We start from the raw sequence: 19887 nt of genomic DNA on the forward strand, positions 1-19887 counted from the left end.
AACATTGAAAACTACAAAATATTGCTGAGAAAAATTTTAAAAGAATAAGTGGAGAGATACATACTGTGCTCATAGATTGGAAAACTCAATATTGTTAAGATGTCAGTTCTCCCCATATTTTTTTTTTTTTTGGTAGAATTGAAAAACTGACTTTAAAATTTATATGGAAATTGAAAGGATTAGAGTAATCAAAACAATATTGAAAAAGATGAACAAAGTTGGAAGATTCTATACTACTTGATTTCAATAGCATATATAAACTATGTCCATGTAAATACCAAGTGGTGCTCCTGCTTGGTGGGCAGCCTTCCATGTAGTCGTTCAGGGACCCAGGCTCCTTTCATCCTGCGGACCTGGCCTCCGCAGCTGTTTCAGAGCCCTCTTCACCTATCAGGAGGATGGGAAATGACAACAGAGAAGCAAATGTGGAAGGCTTTTATGAGCTGAGCCTAGAAGGGGAACATATTACTTCAGTCCACAATTTTTGCTCAGAATTCAATTACATGGTACACCCAACTGCACAGGAGACTGGGAAAGGTATTCTAGCTGTGGCCCCAAGAGGAAGAGGAAGCTATACTCATGCTCCCTGCTTAAAATAGTTAGTCATTTGTTGTTTATCCCTCTATTTGAGTTACTTTATCAGGCAGCCATGAAGTCCTATTAGTTTTTGTTTTGCAATGTCTTTCTCATCTCTCCTTCTCCTCCATTCTCTCTAACACTTCCTTATTACAGCCCCAACTCGTGCTCTCTCCCTGCATCCATCCATTCTGCATTCCCCTCTACCAGACTTCTCAAGGGCAGCACCTGCCTTTTTCAGCTTTGGATTCTCCCGAGCCTACGGTGTACCTCATAAGCATCAACAAATGTTTGCTTTGTGAAAACCTGACAGAACTAATCTTCCTTAAGCACCAATTTTAGCATGTCATTCCTTTGCTCAGAAATCTTCAGGAGATCTTGTAGCTTACCCTGTCAACCCCACATTTTTCTGTCTGCCTTCAAGCGCTCGGGCCCTTATTTCCATCCTATTCTACAACCTTCTCCACTGCTCTCAAGGCCAGCTCCAGCACAAGTGGATCCTGTTTTCTCAGCAAAAATAGACCAAGGGGGACCAGTTCTGATTGCAGAGAAGTGGGCAGAGGTCAGCCCTTCAGCCCCAGACCTTCTGCCTCCTGCATCCCCTTATAGCCCTTTGAGGGGTAACGTTTAAAAATTATTGATCAAGTCTAATTCCTTCATTTTATAGATGAGGAAACTGAGACATGTACAGAGGCAGACTTGCTTAAGATTATAGCCAGTTAGCGATAGAGAGGGAATCAGAACTGACGGCTCCAGGCTCCAGTGCCAGTGTTCTTTCCTAGCATCCGCCTTTTCTGTATTCTATCTTGCTTTGGTCTCAGGTACACCTGTGTAAGAGATAATACACTCTACATGGAAAATTTCATATCAGAGGGTTTGAAATCTAGTGAAATTAGCTATGATCTATGACTGAAATGGTGAAGAAATTTATATATACATGGAGCAAAGATTAGAAGGGAACAGAGAAAAATGAAAGTAATTTAATTTGATAGGTGGAAGGACTATGGGTAACTTTTCTTTATTTGTGCCAGATGTGATGATGACTGTCTAATAAAATTAACCAGGTCCAAATACATTCTATATGCTTTTAATGCAACTGAGGACAGCCTTTTCTCTTGCTCAAATTTCAAAGTTTACTGATTCCAATGCTCTATCTTCTTTGAAGTCCTCTCTAATCTTTCTCTTTTCCATTCAAAACCACCTCGGGCATTTGAGAATCTAATTCACACCTGAAATTTATTATTAATAATATCATTGAAATGAATGAAACCTGTAATTATTTCCACTGTAATTTCAAACATTGTGGGGGACATTTGCAGAAGCATGGATCTTGCCTGAAGGGGTATAATATTTACGTTCCATGTCGATATGCGGCCTGAAAAATCCTTTCACAAAAGATGGCTGTGAGATCTCAAAGGTAGAGAATTCTTCAGTTATGTTCAATAATAATAAAAATCAATTTTTCAAAAAGATGCCATCCCCAAGTGACAGAGAACAAAGGCAAGAAGGAGGCTGCTTTGAAGAAAGGCTTGAAAGAGAACTGGGGGGGTGCAGGGGGTGCTCATAGCATGTGAAGGAGAGCAGACCAAGCTAAAGCCATGGGGAATGAAGATGCTGGCATCTCAGAGCTGCCATCCTGTGAAAGAGAGGATACTGTGGTCTTTCTTCACTAGACTCGGGCAAGAACCTGAAGCTGAATGTGTGTGAGACAGATTTATTGGATGTTTTTGTTCCTAAACTCTTAAGAGCTGAGGGGCAAGTTTGAAGAGCCATCCTTAAGAAAACTTGCCAGATCACAGTCTAGGCAAAGAGAGGAAGTGAAATGCTGTTTCTGAATATTTTAAATCACAAGGAAACTGTCATCTAAAAGTACTTATTATAGGCCTTGTTTGGGGTGGCTCTTGTTGGATGGGGCCCAGGGCGGTCCCATAGGTTGTACACTGCACAAAGTCCACAGTTAGGAGAGTAAGTGGTGACTGGAATCCAGCCAGTCTCTATTTATTGGGTCTGCAGTGGTGTGAGACTGCCTCAGCCCAAAGGTTGGGAACTTTTTCTAATTTATCCAAAGCTGGTTTGCCAAGTCAAGGGCTCGAATGGTGTGCCCTTTTCTAATTTACACAAAGGCACAGAATAAGCTCATATAAGCCCTGAATTGGAGTGGGGGAGTTTCAGAAAAGAGAGGGGGTAACAATAGAAGTAGAAGATAACATGGATAATTTAATTGCAATGGGAAGAGAAACATTCAGAAAATGTTACAAGATATATAACCCATTTCTGCATTGCCATGAGGATTCCATTCTCCTATTTCTTCCATTCTTCATCCACTAACCCCTCCCCATGTACCCTTCCCCCTCCTCATTCCCCCTTCCCCATGATGTCCTTCATGCCCATGGCTTTAACCTCCACTTAGATGCATGGTTCTCCCAAATTTCTATCTCTAGCTCTGACTTCTCTCCTTGACTCCAGGATCATCTGTTTAAGAACCTATATGGAAATACCTACCTCGTTGACTTTGATGCATCTTAAACTCACCATCTCCCCAGTTATATAGTATATTCAGTATCTTCCCTACACCCCAAACCTGTCTTCTATTCCTAATCTCCCAAATCCATTGTCTCCTCTTTATTTCCCTTGCTAATGTCTTGGTTTAAATCTAATAGCAGCATAACTGATTTGCCTTTCTCTAATCTCTCCTAAACTTAATGTGTCCTTTACACCTCTGCCATGGTAATTTTCCTAAAGTGAAAATATTTTTACACCCCTCTCCTCCTTAAAACTCTACTGTTTCCTTTTTGAGGTATAAGGTCTTCATGATCAGGTTCTCATATACCTCTCTCCAGCCTCAATTCCTACTTCTACTCCCTTTATGTTTTGCGCTGTAACAACTCTGACCTTGAATATACCACACCTTCATCTCTCCATGCCTTTCTCCTTGTTGATCCCTCTGCCTGGGATATCTTGGCTGCTCTTGTCTACCTGTTGAATTTGTTATTCACAACTTTCCTTTCTTGGGGAGGCCCTTTCTGCATACAATCCTTATAGGATCAATCTCTCTCTCTTTTGTGCTACCTTTAGGCTTTGCACATCCATTGTTACACTTATTGTACTATTCAGAATGTATTTCTTTTTGTGTTAGTCTCCTGTCCTAGTCTGCGCTCCATGACATCAAGTGTGAAGTCTCAGTAATCTATGTGTAACCTCTGCCTGTAAGTTTCTGGCCTCATCAGCCTGGGCCCACTACAAAAAGTCATCCAGTATATGTCCTGTTTTACACCCAAGTTGTAATGGCACAAGTCCTTTCCCGTTCACTTGCCAGAAATGGGCTTTCTTTCAAATGTCCCTCTAGCTATTTTTAAGGGGCTTTCAGGGGCTTGCTGTACTCTTTCTCCCATTCTGGCTTTCAGGTAAAGAAGAACCATGCAGACCCTAGCCCAGAACTGCTACCAGAAATGTTACCAGAGCTTGCAAGCCCAAACTTAATCTCAGAGCCCCTGTCTAACCCCTAATAGATAGGGCTTCTACACTGAGAATCTCTTAGCATCCCAGAGCTAGTAATGATGGACCAAGAGTGGATATTAGACTTCAAATCAATCAAGCTTTGGTTGGCTGTGACCTATATGGCCTGGCCTGATAATGCTTAACTGGGCCAGTCAGATCTTCATACTTGGGAATTTGAAGTTCAAAAACATTGAAAGAAGTTGCCAGTTGGTACCAGAAGCAAAAGTTGAAAGGATGTTTGGTGGTAGTTCCAGGACCTTTATCAGCTAAACCATGGATAAATCTCTGGAGTTAGTAAGCAGGGTGGCCAGCTGGTAGAGGTGGTGAAGGAAGCAGACATGTAGGGCAACAGCTTTGTTAGTGGTGAGGCACCAGAGAGAGGGAAGCTTGTGCACTTCTGCTGCTGATGTCCCTAAAGACACGTCAAATCCAGAGAACCCTGAAGCTTTAGTCCCATGAGGCCTTGCTGTACCATGGCGCATGTGATCAGATTCTGCGACATCCCTGCCTTCCCTACCTTTTATTTGTTTTTGGAGTAACACACATCCCCCTCCCCACAAGAACCAAGTTGAATAAGTCTCTTTTCTTTCCATCCCAACTAAGCAATAGGGCCCACAGTAATGGCTCAATAAATGCCTGTTGAATTAAACCACAGTAAAATCCGTAAACACCATAGCATTTAAAAAAGGGAAAGAATATGGTCAAGGTTTTATGGAAGACTAGAACTTGAAGGGTAAGGGAATGATATAGATTCCAAGCCAGAGACAGAGCATAGTAAATAAACAAGGTTCATGCCAAGGAAAAGGCTGGTTAGAGAGCAGTAATATGAGATCGTGTGGGTAACAGTGAAGGCAAGAGTGTCCCCTCATGATTTTTCAGGCTGCGCCCTACCCCCCACCCCATTTCCCCAAGTCATCATTTGGATTAGTCTGACCCCAAGTCTTAGGAAAGGCAAAAAAATGACTACTAAGGAAATCAAACTGTATCACAGAAGATGGAAAGGTAAAATTGTGCTATAATAATCCTGTAGACAGAATAAGTGTTGTAGTGGATTATTATGTTGTCTAAAAACTGTCTTTGTGAATGGTGAATGACACTTGTGAAATTTTCAGCTATTTACTTTGCAGTGCTTCCATTTCCATTCTATTTAGAGTGATGGTTTCTCCCTTCCAACACCCCCTCCTTTTCCTTCATCTTGGCAATGGGAAATAATCTGACAAAGTGTATTCGGGAACTCTTTCAAGCCACCCAAAGTTCTCCAGAATTCTGAAAAGTTCCACTTCTTCAATTGTGTTTGACTGTGTGTGTGTGTGTGTGTGTACATGTGTGTGTGTGTGTGTGTGTGAGAGAGAGAGAGAGAGAGAGACTGACTGAATGGGAGCTACAGAGAGAGAATGGCCAGCACTGGCCAGCTGCCATGGGGGCAGAAGGGCATTTGTGAAGAAACAGCCCAAGAGTAGAGGAAATACTTGAGGATAAAGCAAAATCTTTAACATACTTCAGTTTTGCAGAGCAAATCTAAATGTTCTTACATACTCTTCTAAACCTTAGACTTTTGCAGCATTCAAATTTTACCACTTAATATTTCATTTACTTAAAAACTAGGCAATATTCCCATGGCATGGCATTTAATATTTACACAAATGTTTGTAGTGAAAATTAAATAACTCTCTCACTCTTACATCCTTCACAATTCCCCTTTAGAGACAATTTTTTTAATTGTCTTCCAAAGACAGTCCATATATCAACTGGTATATATACTTTTCCTTTTCCTTTTAAACACAAATGGTGGCGTACTATACCCACTATTCTGTACTTAAAATTTTCATTACTAAATATGTATCTTAGAGATGATTTCATTTTAGGACTTATAAAGTTGCCTTATTTTTTAACAGCTGCATGGTGTTCTATTGTATGAATGTAGCATCATTAATTTAACAGGTTTTTTACTGGCAAGTATCTAGGTTGCATTCAATCTTTCGCTCTTGCAAACTATGCGTTAATAAGTAACATTGTTTATATATCATTTCACATGTGTGAGTGTATCTGTAGGGTAAATCCTAGAAGCAGAACTCTTAAGTCACAGCAAATCTGGACTAAAAAAAATCTCATTTAGAGAACTATGTGAAGGGAATTCAGAAAGTCGATCAGTTTTGATATATAGGTTGAAGCAATCCAGTCCAAACCAACACAACATAACACAACACAATACATGCAGTATAATACTGCAACATATGTAGGACTCAGGTCTCTTGATTTCCTGTCAGCATGATTTTCTACTACAGTTTAGTAAGTGAATAACCTGTGATTCATTTGGGGAACATGAAGGATGGTTTTACCGTATGCAGGTAATTAAGGTAGTTCTTTGGAAGCAACATCATATTAAGTAATGAAACCTCTCTTCCAACAGGACATTTATAACTTTAAATTTTTCTTTGAAATACGTAATATTGTTCATCAAGATCAAAAGCCACATTTCTGGGGGCAAATATAACAGCTCATCACCTTGACAACAAGCATAATATGGCTGCCATTTGTCAAACATCTTCTATGTGCCAAACAACACCACGTCCTCAAATGTGCTCTCCCTTGATCTAGTTACCACCGAAGCTCTCAGCCTCAATTTCCACGTCTCTAAAATCAGTGACAAGAGTGCTTACCTCATGCATAGGGTTGGTGTAAGAATTAAATGAGATAATCCATATACAGTATTTAGCCATGTGCCTGGCAATAGCTGGTGCTTCACAAGTGTTAGCCATTAAAAAATTTTTTTTTTATTTGTTAGAGAAGTTGTGAGTTTATAGAATAATCATGCATAAAATACAGGATTCCCATACATCACCCTACCACTCAAGTTTGTCTTGAGTGACGCTTAATACGAAAATCTTGTAGGTGCACCTACGGACTTCACCTGCCTTTACAGGAACAGGTTGTGTGACTGCTTTTGTCCAGATTGCCAAGAACGTCTGTGCCTCTACCTGAGAGCTTCTTTCATTGAAATGTAACACTGTGGAACGGGTTATTGGGGGGCAGGGTGGGGGTGACATAAAACTCCCACCTACCTCTAAGAGTGGGAGGCCACTGATATCTAGACGGGCAATTGTTGAATGGCCAACTTGCCTTAGGTCTTTTTGTGTCACTTACCTGGAGTTACACAGTTTGTGGCAGAATTAGAATTTGAAATTCAGCCTGCTTGGCTCCAAAATATGTTCTCATGCACTTCATTTTATTGCCTGAGAATAAAAATGATTGAGGACTTCTGATTATTCAGTCCAAGGTACTGCCATGTAAAATGGTGAAAAAAAATGTCTTGTAAAGGATTAATAATTTCTCTAAGACAGGAACTTCTTTATCTCATGGATCTTAAGGGGCCCATGATAAGATTCTGTGTTCTAGGAGTCCCTGAAAATTGCATGCAACATTTTTGTATATATGTGGAGTAATTTTTCATGGTTAGAAACTCATGACTTTCCACAGAGTCTCGAAAGGGCTCATCTTGATTCCATTGCCCTAGAAACATTTAGTTCTGTTTCAGTTCTGGACTAAAAAAATCTCATAAACCTTTTTATTTGCCCTCTAAAGACATTTTCCCACATACTGGCATGTGAATTTTCTCAAAAAAAATTGGCATGGAAGGTAAATGGAAAGTGCCGTTTTCTTCATTTTGCTTAACAAGGAATTGCGATGCAGAAAAGTTAAGATGATTCAGCGCCAGGAAGCCTGACTCAAGGGTTCTGGCTCTGAAGCTGCTTTAGAAGGAGCCCTTTGCCCCGGGTGGTTGTCTCTGACTTGTAGCTCCTTGGCTATAAGGATTGATTGGCTGGCCTGGCCTCCAACTCTTCCTACAAATGCATCACACGTTCTGTGCTTTCTGCTCAAGCCATTTGCTTTGCCTGGAAGCTTTCCAATTCTGCTCACCCTGCAAGGCCTGGCCTGAGCTCACCTTCTCTTGCAGCTTCCCTAACTTCCCCAGCTCTTCCTTACTATAACAAAGCTGTACTTAAATCTAGATGATTTCGCAAAACATTAACCATATACTGTCTTGACTCATTTCTTGTATTCTTATCTCAAGCGGTTACTTATAGCTTGCTTTTGTTACCTATGTTTGCCAGGCGGCAACCATCTAGGGCTTTCATGGAAAATTAAGTCAGTGTTGTATTTCTCAGGCTCTGTCCCCATCTGCCCAGGCAAATCCTTTTGTCTCTCTTGAGAAAATTCTCATGGTTTCTGGGCTTCCCCCGGGGTAGCCCATGTGTGGCCTGAACACGTTCCCCTTTCTCCTGTGCTGACTCTGACCAACAGTGAGGGCTCCTGCTGAGGCCTCTGAAGCTCCCAGAACTCTGACAAGCGGTGGCGGCTGTGGGGGTTGATGCTCCTGATGATGCCTGCCAAAGCCGAGGAGCCCCAGGGCCACACTGAGCTGAGGCGTCTCGCAATGGGCTGACCCCAAGTTGGCCTCTGTGCTGAGTGATGGGGAGTCCCTGATCTTCACCTCTGTATTTTTCTTTATTTCATGGTTTCAGAGCACAGGACCTCGGCTCCCAATGGCATAGAAAATATTTAACTCAATGGCTTTTCCCATTTTATTTGCTGCCCCCTGTGAATTCATGGAAATTGTAGTGGGTTGAGTAGTGCCTCCCCCCATCATCATGCTCTCCTGCAACCTCGTAATGTGGCCTTATGTGGAAACAGGGTCTTTGCAGAGGTAACTAAGGTAGGGATCTCGAGATGAATTTAGGTGGGCCCTAAATCCAATGACTGCCATCTTATAAAAAGAGGACACACAGAGAAGGCCATGTGAAGCTGGAGGCAGAAACTGGAGTGAGATATCAAGGATGGCCAACAACCACCAGAAGCTAGGGGAGAGGCATGGGACAATTTCTCACTTGGAGCCTCCAGAAGGAACCAATTGCTGATACCTTGTTTTCAGACTTCTGGACACCTAAACTGTGAGAGAAGAAATTTCTGTTGTTTTAAGCCACCAAGTATGTGGTAATTTGTTCCAGCAGCTACAGGAAACTAATACAGGGATGGCACTCTCTGAGCCCAGGGTATTACCACTGGTCCAAGTGTGCGTGAATCTTTTTATCTTAGGGTGAGCTCTTTCCTAGGAGGCCTCTTTTTCAGTAATGAAGTACTGCAGGCAGGCCTTAGGTCGCAGGCTTTGCCCCCATTACCCTCTAAACCCTTGCAATAACCTTACGAAATTGGTACTTCTGTTTCCCTGGTGGAAGCTGAAGCCCAGAGGGGTGAAATGACATGCCAAGACTGACCAGAATGTTAGTGGCAGAACCAGGCTTCCTGACTCCCAGCCTTGGGCTTTCTCCACACACCAGTGGCTTTTCAGCAATTTGTCTGTGCATGCGTGTGTGTGTGTGTGTGTGTGTGTGTGTGTGTGTTCTCCAGCACTTTTATCCCTCTTTTTATTTTTCCATACAATTTCATAGAGCAGCTCTTTTTTTAAAAAAAACCAATATATTCCTTTCTTCAACTAAAATCTTCCAAGAAATCCAACATGCAAAACAAATTCGGCTGCTCTAGATGAAAAACTGAACATGGGGGTTACTAGAGTTCAGCCACCCCTTCCCTAAAGGTAGCTGGGCATACACCAAAACACTGCTCCTGGAGGACCCAGCCTCTGCCACTTACATCAAAAAGGGACATTTCCTGCCCACAAAGGATGCAAGTTCATTTCACACAGACCAGAAAGAAGCCCAGTTTTATCTGGTGTTGATTTATTCTTTCTCTCTCCCCTGTCACTTCTCTTGAGTTACGTCTCCAGCCCTTGGTGTGTTTCTTCTTGCACTCATCCCTCCCTCCCAGCTGGCTCCTTGAAGTAGAGACTCTTTCATCCTGGGAGGTGATCACCAAAAGCCTTGAAGGAGCAGTAAAATGAGATGGAGAAATAATCAGAGGCCCCAAGGCTGCTTTAGATGGTGTTTTGGGTCTCACCCACACTCCCTCTGAGCTTCAGGTTTTCCATTTGTGCTCATTAATGCCACACCCGGGCATTCCAGCTGAGCTCTGTAACTGAGCCAGAGTTTGTAGACAGCTGGAGAAAAAATGTGCCGAAGAGGCAAGACCTCCATGCTGTCATTCTGTTGGGACTCACCCAAATAGCCTCAGCCAGGTCCAGCACCACCAGGGGCTGAGATAGTCTGCCTGTGAGGTGGAAATGTGAGGTGATCTGCAACAAAGCCTGTATCCTTTCTCTTCCTCCCTCGCCGAGAAGGGGGATGACTGCAGAATGAGCAAACCTCAAGCATATAGGATCGACTTGCAAGAGAGGGGTGCATGGGCCATTTAGAATGACTCATGAGATTCTGCCTGATTAACAAATGTCTCAGTCCTTCCTGGATATGCTTTAGGAGATGCTCAACTCTAGAAAACCCTCCCCAGAGCCACAAACCGCAAACTACAGATTGCCCTTGCTTTCTAGGTAGGAAAAAATAAGGTTATAGGTGGGGAGCTGGATTCCAAAATGATACCTCCAAGTTTCAGGTGCATGTTCTGGATTAAAATGGCCATTGATCCTGGGGAGACAGTTCCAAGAGTGTAGCCATTTGTCTGCTCTTCCTGGAGCTGCATATTCTGTGGCTGATGGGTATTTCCCTGCCCCTTTCCTGATGAAGCTCTGGGGCCTTAATGACTAACCATAGCTCATATTTTCATAGCACTTTATAGTTCCAGAAGCACTTTGCCATGTGTATCAGACAGGGTTCAGTCCAGATAACAGAAACCATTTTAGCAGTTTAAGCAGAAAGGATTTAATATAGGGAATTAGGTGCTTACCCCATGGTTGGAAAAGTTGGAGGAACAAGCTTCAGTCTGGGTCCAGGGACAGAGATGCATCCCAGAACTGGCCTGCCAAGAGCACATCTAGCATTGCCACATTAGGAAGTCACTGCCAGAAATATTGGCTCTGAGAATATACTACCTTCATTGTAAGTTGGAGATCAAAACTATTGGCTCCAGAGTCATGTGACTCCAGCTTTGATCTGCACCAGCAGAATGCATACCTTATGTCTGCCTCTCTCCCTTCTTAACTTTCTAAATTCAAGGCCTGTGCAAGGGTATCTAGTTGATGGATCCCAAATCACATCTGGAAACATAGCTGCAAGGGAATCAGGAAACTTGTGGGTTTTAGCTTTCCAGCCTCTGCAGTACAAGAAGACACACCAGAAAATTGAAATAGATGTCTATTCTGTGCCTGCCATCCCACACAATATCTCACTTAATATTCACAGGAAATCTGAAAAGGGACAGGAAATGTATTAACCTCATTTTAACACATGAGGAAAGGGGGATTGATAATGGAGCTAGAGAGAAAATAACAGGAAGACTGGGAGGTCAGGAACTGCTGCCCTGAGCAAGTGACATTTGTTTTGAGGTCTGAAGACTGCTAGAAGTTAAACTGGGTGAAGGGCTGAGCAGGAACAGTATTTCAGGCAGGAGGACTAGCATGTATAAAGGTCCTGGGCTGGAGGGTGTGTGTTACAAGTGCAGAACAGAAAGGAAAGGGGGATGTGCCTGGGGCAAGGGAAGAAGAATGTGAATTGAGGCTGCAGAGGCACCAGAGACAAGCAGGCAAGCCCCTGAGGCCCCATTGAGGAATTTGGCCTTTGTCCTAGAGCAATGGGAAGCCTTTCAAGGGTTTTATGGAGGGGTTTCTGGGGGAAGGTGTGTGCGTACATGTAATATTTACATTTTATAAAGGTCACTCAGCTGCTGTGTATCTCCTGACACCATGCCTGTATTTGCTCACCACAGTCCACAATTTGCCATTAAATTGTCACTCTCTTGTATTACTAAAGGTGTTTTATTTTTTGCATCATTCCCATTCTTTCACCCGTGGGCAGCAGGAGGGAAAAAACAGCAAGAAGTAGTGTACAAATCTTGGAAGGTATTAGTGGGGCTTTTGCCTTTGTATAAATAAAAGCCTCTGGGGGAAACTATTAATTTCCTTTGTAGCTGTTTTTGGATGTTAGTGGGGGCATTTGTGTGCACTGTTTGAAAATGTTTCTGTATATTGTTCTGTGGGTGGAGATCAACAAGGTGTGGAAATGAATCACAGGCAAGGCCTCTGACTGCGCTTCTGGTCCTGTAGGAATTGGCTGGTTGCTCACTGCATGGCTCCCTGTGTGAGTGTATGTGTGTGGGAGCCTCCATTTCCGCTTGGTGGAGAGTTGGTCTCCTCCCACTGATCAGCAACCCAGGGGCTTGGGATCATATGGTTGAGGTCAGTTTCAAGGAGATCAAAAATAAGAAATTAAAAAAAAACTGTCAGGTATATTACTGTACTCCAAAGAGGGCTGACATTTTCAAAAGCGCCAGTCCCTGGGACTCAGGATTAAACTTCCTTCTGAAGGCTTCTTCCCTGATCAACCCCTAGCAAGTGTGAACGTGATCTCCAGCATGCAGACTCACCTAGCTGGACACCTGGTCTCTGAGTCCTAGCTTCCTAACCGTGTTGTAAGCTTCTTGAAGATTGCATCTTTACATGTCTTTGTATTCCTTATAACACCATCTTGGTCGGATCATGGTCTAAGTGCAATATATTTACCAGTCTCAAGATTCTTAATTTTCTGTGTGTCATGGGTGTTGTGGGTTGGGGTGTCCATGGACCCCAAGTTAAGAACCCTTGCTTAGGCGAAACCTCCCACAGGGCTTCTCAGTGCACATCTTTCTGATTCTCCCAGGCCTGTACACTGGGGCATTGTCCACACTAGCCCTGAGACCAGCGGCCAGGAGAAGGAAGTACACTTTGGGATGGCAAGTGGAAGCAGTTGTCCTTGTGGGCAGTTGAACTTCCCCTTCCTGCAGAGGTGTGCAGGGCCATGTCTGCAGATTCACTCTTGGACAAAGTACCAACAACCATTTAAGTGTGTGGGCCAAAGACATCAATACCCATTGCTTGCCCTTGTCTCACTTTCACTGGTTCTCCAGAAAAGCTACTAAGGTAGGGAACCCTATGCACATAGTTTGGCTCATGTGCTGGCAGCCTTTCAAAGCCACCATTACCCACTTGGGGAGAACATTGGATTGTGGAAAACTGGTGCCTCTTTGTATGAGTCACCAAGATGTGTTGGGTTTGGTGCTCTGAAGCTGATTTCTTTGCTTAACTGGAGCAACCTCTGGCCATCTCTGCTTTTCCATCAATAGCTACCAAAAGAGAATAGAAACTTCAGAGAATCATTCGTATTTCTATTTGAGAGATTCTGAAAGAATTATGTACCAAGAAAACAGGGTATTGCCCATGTTCTTCCTTAAAAATACAGTGTTACAATAATAAAACAAATGATTAATGAAGTAAAACATTATGATCAGAGCATTGTCTCAATGAAGAGACACTTAACTTGCTGACTTTTAGCTCAGGGGCTGTGGTGTGTGTGTATTTATCCTAAAAGTCACCAGTTTCCTGAAAACATGTAACCTAGTCCTGGCCAAGAGGCTTTTTTCCTGTGCTTTTGTGCATCCTGAAGCTGTCTCCACAGTGTGTTGGTCAGGAAGCGGGTGACTCATGGAGAGCTTATGACAGATCCCTGAGTCACACACATACACGGAAATAACCCCCATGGGCTTCTAAGACAGGCATTGATTTGGATGCCAGAGACGTGTGCCTGGGGCACAGCAGGAGGTAGCCTCATGCCCCTTACCAGGCACATTCCTGAGCAGCCCCTCCCGTGGCTTAGTAATAAACTGAAGCTGCGGCCACAGCTCCCAATTCCAGGCCCAGCTTCACCTGTCTCTCTGGGGTTCTCTTCAAGGAATGACAGAGCAGTTGCTATGGACAGCACCTGGTGCCTACTTGGCTGCCTGTGGGAGGCTTCTGTTTCAAGCTCCCGACGTGAGTGATGCTGGATGTGGGCATATGAAATGGTGCGTGTAGTGGCACAATCAGGTTGATACAACGCCTGTCTTTCAACTTAATAGTGACTGTGAATCGGATTGGGATCTACTTAGTTACAACTGGAAGACTGACCTAAATGTTAGACTTGGTTGCACTAGCCACTAGCTAGTTTTGTTACTGTTGTAAATCACATAAGCTCTCTGGCCTCGGTTTCTTCATCTTTAAAATGAAGGAGTTGGGCTAGATCACGGTTGGCACGCACACAGTGCATGTGCCACTCTACCTTATCCTATACCCACAGCAGATACCTCTCCTTTTGAGCACAGATGTGAGTTCATGGTCCTTCTCAGAACCCCTTCAGGTACCACTACAAAGTGACTGGAGTTAGCATGTGAAATGAGAACTATTTCCCATCTTAAAAAAACTACATTTGGGGTTCTCATCTCTGGCTACACATTAGGATCACTAGAGGGCTTTTACGAAATACAGATGTATGAACCTACCCCCTAGGGATTCTGATTTAGTTGACCTGGGATGAGGCTCTGGCATTGGTATATCTTAAAAGCTCCCCAGGTGATTCTATTGTGCAGCCAGAATTGAGGGCCACTGAGTTACACGATCACTATTGCCCGTTCTGGAGCTAATATACGATGACTCTGTCACCAGCTGTTGGTGTTAAGATGGCAAAATTCTTGGGTCAGTTGGGCCAAGCTCTGGTGGCAGGAACATTAGATTGAGAATGAGGAGACTTGCTTCTTGTTCTAGTTTTCACTCTAATTCACTTGTGATATTGCATGAGTTATTTATTCTTTTTGAGCTTTAGTTTCCACATGTATAAGCTTCCTACTGCACCATAGTTTTAGAAGGAAGAAATGGTAATAGATGTATAAGAGGAAAGTGTTACATAAAGTGCTATATAAGTTACTCCATTTTTATAGTCCAAGTGCCTGAAAATACTTTTTAAAAATTCTGAAATAAAAATTTGCATCTGTCTCAAATTTACAAAAATCTGAATCATTGTGAAGATTCAAGGAGAGAGCATACCCAACAGCATCTGGCACGATGCCTGGTAGGCATGCAGTAAATGCTTGTCTGAAAATTTTGATGGTAATCACTGCAACAAGAGACCACAAGTAGAGTTCTGAGTGCCTTCAAAGCAAGGAAAGCTAATTTCTGTGGTTGTTTTGTTAGAAATGGTCATTTATGAGATTTTTCTAAAGTAAAAATTATGCATGTAAATACCTGAAATATCCTCATTATAAAATATACAAATGATAGAGAAGTAAAAAGAGTAAAGTATCAAAGTCCCCTTTAACTCTCCCACTCTGACCCTCCCCTCTCCAGAAGTAATCACTGGCGGTGATTGACATGTGTCTGTCCAGGCCCCTTTCTAGGCATTTATACCGCCCACCCCCCACAGAATATATTTTTTTTAACAGAAATGGGATCATGCTTTATATTGTTCTGCAATTTGCATAACAATAGGTTTTAGGGAATTTTCCTCACCTTTGGCAAGTTACTTAACCTGTTTATGCTTTAGTTTCCTCATCCATAAATGGGGATAATATAAGATCATTATAAGATTAAATTAGTTAATATTTGTAAAGTTCTTAAAAATGCCTAGTACTTTTCCATGGTTAAGCTCACACTAAATCTTTTAGAATTTTTTCACTAATTAAATATTTATTAGATAGTAGTTTAGAAATTAAAAAGATTCTTTATCTTCACAATTTGTGCTGAATTTAGGACTGTTATAAAAAATACTCCCCACCCCCCAGTTGAAATTCAGTAAAGAGATTGTTTTGAAAGCATGTAGATACTTTACTAGCCTTTCATATTTCACACAATTATTTTATCTTAATAGATTTTCTGATCTCAGCCTTTTCACTCCACTTGTGCGCCTCGGTTTCTCCCCTGGAAAGCTAGGCACCACATCTACTAGACAAGTGGTGCCAAGAGAAACTGGACTCAGTTGTCACTAACCCATGGATGCAGTTTATGACCTCCCTAAGTATTTGCCTGCACAGCTGATAGGCATTAGGTCACGACCTTGTCTCTAATTTCTCTTCAGGTTTTGTTAGGGAAGGTACAGGAGAGGTGAAGGTATTGGCATTTTGCCTCTAGAAGAATTTTGATTAAGGATAAACATATTCCAGGATGCCGTGAAGTTGAAGTCGCATGAATGCTAAGTGATTTCTTGGCATCAAAAATCAATCTCTTTCATGTCAGTCCTCAAAAAATAAACACTTTTACCTTCTTTGGTACCAGGAATAGCCAGGGAGGCTTCAGCTATAACATCAAAAGCTTTTAAAATAATTACTTCTGGAATACGATAATATTAATGATTAGCTTTGTGTGAAAATTGAAAAGATAAGTAGTTAAATACTAGGAATAATAAACCTTGGAAGTGTCATTGTGTAATAAGTTTGCCCTTTTAAAGTATCATTTTTCAATGATTTTGCTCATAGTGAATCATTCTGAGAAAAAAAAAATCCCTTACTAAATAATCCTTTTTGTACAATTAAGGTGACTTCCTAAAATGATCCTTGATTTTCATACATTACAGTCAGATCCCTTCAAAACAACAGATTTTTTTTTTCAAAAAGCAATTATACTCTCATTTGTGGAGTACTTTCTATGTATAGGGCATTACACATGCACAATCTTGTTAACTCGGCAAATAGCTGTGTGGCATGAGTATGATTATTACCACCCCATTTTAGAGATGAAGAAACTGCAGCTTAGAGAGATTAAAAATTTGTGAAGTGAACACAACATGTAAATGGGAGATCTGGGATTTGAAGCCAGGTCTGCTGACCTGGGAGCCTAAGTTTCTAACGGTTATTGCATGGGCCACAGAACCTGTTATAATGAAAACTAATTACTGCAGGGTCTGGATATATACTGCAGGCCAAATCAACTCCTGAAACATCAGAAGTATGGGTACTAAAAAGTGCTTGAGTGTGTGAATGTGTGTGTGTGTGTGTAAAAGCAAAGGATAAGCAGGGCAGGACTCTGGTAGACCTTATAAAATCTAACTGTCTCTGGCAAGAAATTGTCCCTGCCTGGGGACACAGAGGGTGGAGGAGGGTGGAGTCAGTCGCAGACAGGCAGGGCTGGTTACAGTGAGGCCCCTGAGCAGGGCGAACCCCTGTTGGTTTTGTAATTAAATTAAGGATTCAGGAAGCTGTATTGAAACTTCTGCTTGGTAGCTTAGAATTTAAACTTCACACCACTGCTTCCTGCTCCTTCGTTGTTGCTGGAACAAGTATAATAAAAATCAGAATTTCTTTTTCTCTTTTCTTTTTCAGAATATTTAGTAGGTTAAAAATTCAAAGAAGTCCAGAGAATTCCAGTTGATAGTTTTATTTTTAAAACTTTTGCCACATTTGTTTTCTCTCCCTCTCTCTATATTTATGAGAATTAGTTGTAGACATACTAAAACTTCACCCCTAAATGCTTCAGCAGGTATCTCCTAAAAACAAAGTCATTTTCCTACAATGATCACATCTAGGAAATTTAACATTCATCATTGACAGAGTGCCATTATCCAATATACCGTCCATATTGAAATTCCTCAATTGTCCTAATAATGTCCTATATAGTTATTTTTGTTTTAAATTTCTGACCCAGGATCCAATAAAAAAATCACGCATTGCCTTTCTTGTCAGGTTTCTTTAGTTTCCTTTCATCAGGAATAGTTCCTTAGCATTTTTCCCTTCGGGTCTTTATGTTGATGACATTTTCAAGGGTCCAAGAGTTTCTTTGCACAATGTCTCTCAATTTGGATTCAATTGACTGTTTCTCATGATTAAATTCATGAGACCCAGTTGATAGAGTCAGGTGACCCAGCTGGTATTTTTATTATTATATTGATTTATTATTTATATTTACATATAAATATAGTTTATATATTATAAAAGTCATAAAAGTACATGATTAGACAATTTAAATAGTTTTAAAAGGTACAAAATAACAAATAGAAGTTCCCTGTGCTGGTCCCTTTTCTAAGGTAACACAATTGACAGGTTTTGGTGTTTCCATCCTGAAAAACATTTATGCCTACACCAGCATATCTATCCCCATGTTTGTATGTGCCTTTTTATTTACACGAAAAGGAGTCATACAATGAAAGGCACAGAACTTCCAACCACCTTTGTGGTTCAGTGAAGAAAAATTCCCAGAGTGAAATAGATCTCACCGTTGTTCCCCAGTTTAAAGAAGATCTCCAGGGACTGCTTTCCATCCCTTTGTGAGCAGCCCTGGTGGATGTGCATCAAGATAGCAACATGTCGATGATTAATGCAGACCAAGGTCAGTGCACATGGTGGTTTCTGGCATTGGCCCACGTAATCAAGTATTTCCCTTATGGGGTTGATTGGGAGAAACTGGCACTTGATTAACTCAGGGAAGCTTTTAAGGCACAAATTCTTGTCTGCACGCTGGAATACAGGCCTCTGCTAAAGATGATAGTTTGCACTGTTTTCTTTTTTAAAAAATTTTTTTAAAAATTATTACTTTTAACCCATCAGGCCCTCTTTTTTAAAAAAATTGTAATCTAATTATTTATGTAACATAAAATTTACCTTTAGTGACATTTAGTACATGCACCATGCTGTGCAGCCATCATCACTGTCCAGTTCCGGAACATTTTCATTACCCTAAAAGGAAACTCCATATCCATGAGCAGTCGCTCCCCATTCTTCCCTCTCCCAGCCTCTGACAACCATTAATCTGCTGTCTGTCTCTATGGGTTTGCCTATTCTGGATATTTCAAACGAATGAAATCATACAATTTCTGGTCCTTTGCAACTGGCTTCTTTCACTTCAAATATTTCAAGGTTCATCCATGTTGTATGTAGCATGTATAGTTTATTGGTACTTCATCCCTTTTTATGGCTGAAAAAGATTCCTTTGTATGAATATACCACATTTTGTTTATCCATTCATCACTCAATAGCTCCTTTTTAAATATGGCTATAAATCTTGGATTGAAGAGACCTTCCTGCAAGGGACTTTCTAAATTACAAAAACCATGAACAGTGTCAGTGATCTGCTTAGGTCACCTGTTTAGCATGACAAATAAATTGCTTTAAAATCAACAGGTCCCTGGCAATTAACACCTGATACTGTTCTAAAAAGTAAAAGAAAGAATGACCTGTTGACCAGAAAACAGAGCCTCTAAGGTTCATGATGACAGTGGTCTTTCTTCCTGTCCCACCAACTCCTGTATTGCACCCCTCTGGGTGAGAATCCCCAAGGCCTCCACTGAGATGTGAGTGGGATGGAGCAGAACAGTCACTCCTGGCAGGGCAGCTTAGGCCTGGGGAGCCATAAGCACCACAGATAGCTGCTGGCTACCTCAGCACCTGAATCCCTGGCTTCGTCGTCTTCTTGCCTTTGAACGACCCCCAGGAAGTGTCCTCCTCTTTGAACAAAAGATTTATGAATTTTTGCTGTCAGTAAGGTACTGCCAGCTGTTTATTCCAACTTGGATCTATAATGTGGTTAAGTGTGCATGTGTGTGTGTCTAGAATCAGCTAGACAGGGATTCGTAATAAACTATTTAAGAATTCATTTTGCAGCTAATGATGGAAAATCCCAGGATTTAAAAAGAGCATAGAGGGAAAAACTGCCTGACAGAGGGAAAATCTTCAGCTTCCCTATAATTAAAGTCTTGCTCCCTATGGTGGGGCGGGGGAGCAGAGGAAGTACTGACCATGAGAGCAGGAAGATAATGTCAAATTGCTGATCCCTCCGTGGCACCGAGCATTGTTTAAGAGATGAAGTCAGATGAGGAATAACCGATTTCCCCCTTGAGCTTCTCTAAGACTTTTCCATACTTAGCATTTTAAAGACTTCAAGAGGAAAGGGCAGCCTGAAAGGAGCCGAAATTAGTGTAGCCAAGGAGGAAAACACATCCTGACGGTGGACCCCAAGGCCTGACCCTCCACAGGCACCTG

At 41.8% G+C, this 19887-nt stretch overlaps 1 long non-coding RNA gene across 1 annotated transcript; it reads right to left on the minus strand.

The window, feature by feature from the left end:
* Positions 1 to 263: 263 nt before the first annotated feature.
* On the minus strand, positions 264 to 10241 carry LOC119544183. Its single transcript, XR_005218783.1, has 3 exons — positions 10187 to 10241; positions 7219 to 7307; positions 264 to 387 (listed from the first exon to the last, which is right to left on the minus strand). It is a non-coding gene; the product is annotated as an uncharacterized LOC119544183 (long non-coding RNA).
* Between the last annotated feature and the right edge of the window lie 9646 nt (positions 10242 to 19887).

The sequence above is a fragment of the Choloepus didactylus genome, chromosome 9, assembly GCF_015220235.1.
Source record: "Choloepus didactylus isolate mChoDid1 chromosome 9, mChoDid1.pri, whole genome shotgun sequence".
In the NCBI taxonomy this organism is placed as follows: Eukaryota; Metazoa; Chordata; class Mammalia; order Pilosa; family Megalonychidae; genus Choloepus; species Choloepus didactylus.